Raw genomic sequence first — 6,791 nt, 5'->3', positions numbered from 1 at the left:
CGCCACTTATTTTGTTACAACTTATTTTGCTTATCGAAAACTGATGTACAATAAAAGCAGACATTTCTCTTTTGTACATATTCCAGTCAACTGCAGTGCATTGATTTATGTTCAACTGCTGATCACTGAAGTCGGTTCCTCACACCAAAAATAAATGTATAGTGTAACAGTAACTATCAGAAGCCTTATACCCTCCAGCCAATTTCCGACATGAAATTGCTTAGTTTCATTATAAATTCCTTTGTTACATTTCCACTTCACACAGTCACAGAAATATAATTTCAAGTCGTGATCCTGTCTGCATTTTCAGGAACATAACACTACTACATATTCCTGTAACAACTGTACTTTCAGTACTGCTGTCCCCTTCAGTATTTGATTACTGCCACAAATTCATTACTGTTTCTTCTTATTACAATGGAAGGAAACTGAATGACAAAAACACCACAGCCAAATAAACTAAATAAATGAACAAAATTATTGCGATGACAAGTAGAATAACGTGAAATAAAATAACTTACAACAAAAATAATGTGTTACAATAATATATATAATTAGGGCTAATGACCATAGTAGTCAATGCCCTTAAAACAAGATGAAGAAATTTCTTCTTTTTTATTTACACATATATATCTATATGTGTAAATAGCTATATATGTAAAAAAAATATGCGTCGGTTAATGCACAAATACCAAAATATTAAACATTTTAAGTCTATTTTTACCGTGAGCCCACTTGGTTAGACCAGCCTAGTTAAACTGTAATCAGGATCATAAGGAGTGTATAAGAACAGAGAATACAGGAAATTTTGAGGAATAAGAGAATCCACTGCAGGTCATTCACAGGACTTTATTATAAACTGTAGGGGGTCAGAAGGAGTTCTTAAGATTGAAGTATAGAAAAAATGTATTGAAGAAAGAAGAGTATATATATATTATATATATATATATATATCAGAGAATAATTAAAATTTACTATAATTTTTTATATTTACTATTAATTAATTTATAGTGGTAGCATCTTGGCCTTTTACCCGGAGGTCCTGGGTTCAAATCCCGGTCAGTCATAGCATTTTTCACACACACATACTACAAACCATTCATCTCATCTTCTACGGAATGAATTGCTTGACTGCAGACCCGGAGGTAAAACAAACCAAAAAAAAAATTAATTTATATAGAAGATTTTATTGTTATTAGTCAGCTCACTGTTTATCCTAAAACTAAACAATATACTAACCAGATAAAAGTTTTTGGGGTAAGTCCTGTTTTGTAAGTTCAAATTATCCATGATTCTGAATTAAAATATTTTACTTTTTCTTTATACATCAAATAAACTTACTCCCCAACAAATCAAACAACTATACAACAAAACCTGAAATAATGGATTCCTGTCTACAACAGAAAATTTCCCAGGTCGTGTGAATTTTCCCAAACTAATTGAAACCTGGCTGATCCGGATATGGAAACAATCTCACGAGTTTATGGAAATGTTTTTTGAGAATAATGTAGAGTACTGTAATTTACGCAAAATAATACATATGTCCATTTTAATGCTATACATAAAGTACGCTACTAAATTTTCCCACAATGCCTACTGCCCTGTGAATCATAACACACTCATCATTACTTATCTAGAGTCACAGCCCGAATGTTGACAGAAAACAGAGTAGCTAAAAGTAAAAGTTCAGTACAAAAAAATAACCAATTTTTTTTTGTCTTCAGTCATTTGACTGGTTTGATGCAGCTCTCCAAGATCTCCTATCTAGTGCTATCCATTTCATTTCGGTATAACCCCTACATCCTACATCCCTGTAAAACAATTTGTTTTACATATTCCAAATGTGGTCTGCCTACACAATTTTTTCCTTCTACCTGTCCCTCCAATATTAAAGCGACTATTCCAGGATGCCTTAATATGTGGCCTATAAGTCTTGTCTCTTCTTTTAACTATATTTTTCCAAACGCTTCTTTCTTCATCGATTTCCCGCAACACCTCTTCATTTGTCACCTTATCCACCCATCTTATTTTTAACATTCTCCTATAGCACCGCATTTCAAAAGCTTCTAATCTTTTCTTCTTCTCAGGTACTCTGATCGTCCAAGTTTCACTTACATATAAAGTTATGCTCCAAACATGTACTTTCAGAAATCGTTTCCTGATGTTTAAATTAATTTTTGATATAAACAAATTATATTTCTGACTGAAGGGTCGTTTCGACTTTGCTGTTCGACATTTTATATCGCTCCTGCTTCGTCCATCTTTAGTAATTCTACTACCCAAATAACAAAATTGTCTACCTCCATAATCTTTTCTCTTCCTATTTTTACATTCAGTGATCCATTTTCTACTACATTTCATTATTTTCGTTTTGTTCTTGTTTATTTTCTTGCATAGGACTTCATTCATGCCGTTCATTGTTTCTTTTAAATCTTTTTTATTCTCGGCTAGAATTACTATATCATCAGAAAATCGTAGCATCTTTATTTTTTCACCTTGTACTGTTACTCCGTATCTAAATTGTTCTTTAACATCATTAACTGATAGTTCTATGTAAAGATTAAAAAGTAACGGAGATAGGGAACATCCTTGTTGGACTCCCTTTCTTGTTACGGCTTCTTTCTTATGTTCTTCAATTATTACTGTTGCTGTTTGGTTCCTGTAAATGTTTGCAATCATTCTTCTATCTCTGTATTTGAACCCTAATTTTTTTAAAATGCTGAACAATTTATTCCAGTCTACATTATCGAATGTATTTTCTAGGTCTGTAAATGTCAACTATGTTGGTTTGTTTTTCTTTAATCTTCCTTCTACTATTAATCTGAGGCCTAAAATTGCTTCCCTTGTTCCTATACTTTTCCTGAAACCAAATTGGTCTTCTCCTAACACTTTTTCCGCTCTCCTCTCAGTTCTCCTGTATAGAATTCTAGTTAAGATTTTTGATGCATGACTAGTTAAGCTAATTGTTTTGTATTCTTCACATTTATCTGCTCCTGCGTTCTTTGGTATCATGACAATAACACCCATTTTAAAGTCTGACAGAACTTCCCCTTTTTATTAAATATTACGCACCAGTTTGTATAATCTATCTATCACTTCCTCATCTGCACTTCACAGTAATTCTAATACAATAGTAATTTTTAATATGGAGGAGTCTTTCTGGCAGAAAGACCCTGCGATAATGTTCTATTACATTCAGATCTCAATATTGTGTCTCCCTTTTCATCCTCTTCTTCCTCTATAACACCAGTTTCTAATTCATTTCCTCTATATAACTTTATAATATATTCAACCCACCTATCGACCTTTTCTTTCATATTATAAATTGGTGTACCATTTTTATTTAACATATTATTAGATTTTAATTCATGTACCACAAATTCTTTTTAACTTTCCTGTATGCTTTGTCTACTTTGCCAATGATCATTTCTCTTTCCATTTCTGAACACTTTTCTTTAATCTACTCTTCTTTCACTAATTTGCACTTCCTGTTTATAGTATTTCTTAATTGTTGTAAGTCCTTTTACTTTCTTCATCACTAGCATTCTTATACTTTCTTCATTCATACATCAGCTGCAATATATCCTCCGATATCCAAGGTTTTTTATCAGTTTTCTTTGTTTTGCCTAAGTTTGTTTCTGCTGATTAAGGAATTTTCTTTTTATCATTCTCTCATTCGCCTTCTATATTTTCTACATTATAGTTTATGGTTGTCAATGGGAGATATTGAAAAGTGATTGCGTGTTCATTGGTTGAACTATTATCAGCTTTCCTGCTCAGATTATATTGTTACTTATGTAATCTTAGTACATAAAACCAGTGATGGTTTTATGCCGTAGGAAATATTGAAAAGTGACTGCGTGTTTTTTTTTTTAACTATTATCGGCTTTCCTTTTCTGATAACCAGTTACTGATGTTATCTTTAACACAGTAATGGTTTAATGTATTAGGAGATATTGAAAGGTGACTGTGTGGTGTCACTGGTTTCCTGATCTGATAATATTGTTACTGAAGTAATTTTAGAAGGCAGTGCTGCTTTAATGTAGTGGAAGATAATGAAAGGAGACTGTGTGTTGCCATTGGTTGAACTATTATCGGCGTTACTGTTCTGATAATTTTGTTACGTAAGTAATACTAAAAGGCGTTGATGGTTTAATGTTGTGAGAGATATTGAAAAATGACTGCGAAAAATGACTATTATTGGCTTTCATGCTTTGATAACTTGTTACTGAAGTAATCTTTAAGACAGATAGTTTAATATAGTGGGAGATAATGAAAGGTGACTGCATGTTGTCATTGGTTGAATTATTATCGGTTTTCCTATTCTGATATCATTAATACTGAAGTAATCTTAAAAGGCGGGGATGGCTTAATTTAGTATGTGATATAGAAAAGTGACTGCGAGTTGTCATTGGTTGAACTAATACCAACTTTCCTATTCAGATAACATTGTTACTGAAGTAATCTTAATGGCGGGGATGGTTTAATTTAGTGTGAGATGTTGCAAGCTAACTATGTATCGTCACTGGTCTAACTGTTATCGGCTTTCCTGTACTGATTACTTTGTAACTAAAGTAATCTTAGAAGGCAGTGCTGGTTAAATATAGTGGGAGATATTGAAAGGTGACTCCGTGTTGTCATTGGTTGAACTATTATCAGTTATCCTATACTGATATCATTGGTACTGAAGTAATGTTAAAAGGCGGGGATGGTTTAAGGTAGTGGGAGATATTGAAAGGAAATGCGTGTTGTCATTGGTTGAATTAATATCTACTTTCCTATTCTGATAACATTGTTACCGTAGTAATTTTAGATGGCAGTGCTGCTGTAATGTAGTGGGAGATATTGAAAGGTGACTGTGAGGTGTCACTGATTTTTTTTGTAGTGGGGGATTTTTAAAGGAGCCTTTGTTTGTCATTGGTTGAACCATTATGGGTTTTCTTATTCTGATAAATTTCAACTTAAGTATGGTTAGAAGGCGGTGATTGTTTGATATATTCGAAGTTATAGAAAGGTGACTGAGTGTTGTCATTGGTTAAACTATTATTGATTATGTTATTCTGAAAGCATTGGTACTGAAGTGTTCGTAGAGGGAGGTGATGGTTATACGTAGTGGGAGATATTGAAAGTAAACTGCATTTTGTCATTGGTGAAATTCTTATCAGCTTCCCTTTCCTGATAACTAGTTGCTAAAGTTATATTTAAGACAGTAATGGTTTAATGTATTTGGAGATATTGAAAGGTGACAGTGTGGTGTCACTGGTTTAAATATTACCTGCTTTCCTGACCTGGTAATATTGTTACTTAAGTAAATTTAGAAGGAAGTGCTGGTTTAATGTAGTGGGAGATATTGAAATGAAACTTTGTTTGTCATAGTTTGAACTATTATCGGTTTTCCTATACTGATATCATTGGTACTGAAGTAATCTTAGAAGAGAGTGATGGATTATGTAGTGTGAGATTTTGAAAGCTGACTATGTGTTGTCGTTGGTCTAACTGTTATCGTGTTTCCTGTCCTGATAACTTTGTTATTGAAGTAATCTCAGAAAAAGGTGATAATTTAATGTAGTGGGAGACATTGAATGGTGACTGTCTGGTGTCATTGGTTGAACTATTACCGGTTTTCCTTTCCTGATAACATTGGTACTAAATTAATCTCAGAAGCCGGTGAAGGTTTAATGTTTTGAGAGATATTGAAAGTTGACCATGTTGTCATTTGTTGAACTGTTATCGGTCTTTTTCAGAAAGATTTGCCAAATATTTATGAACACTAGCTTCATTATCTAACAGTAACACTGCAATTTCCTCATCATAAAAGCCTTTTTTAGAAAGTGCATAGCATAAAGCTGTACGACCATCTTTATCAATAGCATCTATATGTGCGCCACTTTGAATTAATGTACATATAATTTCTAATGTAATATGTTTTTTACCGTATAATAGCATACATTATTGGCGTTAAACCTTTGTTATCACAAATATTTACATCAGCACCTTTCTGAATCACAAAACTCACATGCTGTTTATTATAATTAACATTTTTTAATATATATATATTATTTTCATTATGTGTGTTTATGTTCACACCATTATCAATACGTATTTGTATAATTTCTTTAAACATACGAGAATGAACAGCATGTTTTAAAGGTGTCAATCCATTATTACCGATTACGTTAATATCAGCTCCATGTTCTATGAGTTTAATAATGATATCGATATCACATTTATACTTTATAGCATAAATTAGAGCTGAATTTCCTTTGTTATCAGTTGCATTCACATTGTCTACATTATGTATGGCATTAAAAATAATGTTTTTATTCATATTTAATTTTATTGCATACATTAAAAATGTTTGACCATATACATCTTATTTTATCCTTGTTTCTATAACTAATATGTTTAGTATAACTAATATCCGATCGAAAACATTACTTGTTTTACTATCTCCTTTATTAATAAGTAAATTAACTACATCTTGATCATTACAATACATAACAGCATAACAAAAACTTGTTCTGCCATTTATATCCACTGCATTTACATCGGCTCCTGCATTAATCAATCTAGCGATATTGTTACTATTTTTATTTTTAATAGCATACATTAAAGGAGTAACTCCATTATAATTACACTTATTGACGTCTGCACCTAAATTTATTAATTTATTGATTATTTCAACTGAATAATTTTTTTTATCGCATATGATAATGGTGTCCATTCAAATTCATCAATCACATTAACATCTGCACCATTATCAAGAAGTGCTAATATAATTTTCTTATCTC

At 32.0% G+C, this 6,791-nt stretch overlaps 1 protein-coding gene across 1 annotated transcript in view; it reads right to left on the bottom strand.

Moving 5' to 3' along the window:
* Positions 1-6,791, bottom strand: part of LOC142322447 (platelet-derived growth factor receptor alpha-like) — a 90,655-nt gene that overhangs the window by 20,168 nt on the left and 63,696 nt on the right. The window lies entirely within an intron of this gene.

Source organism: Lycorma delicatula, chromosome 3, assembly GCF_047948215.1.
Source record: "Lycorma delicatula isolate Av1 chromosome 3, ASM4794821v1, whole genome shotgun sequence".
In the NCBI taxonomy this organism is placed as follows: Eukaryota; Metazoa; Arthropoda; class Insecta; order Hemiptera; family Fulgoridae; genus Lycorma; species Lycorma delicatula.
The sequence above is the reverse complement of the archived record's forward strand: the minus strand, read 5'-3'. Positions and strand labels throughout refer to the sequence as shown.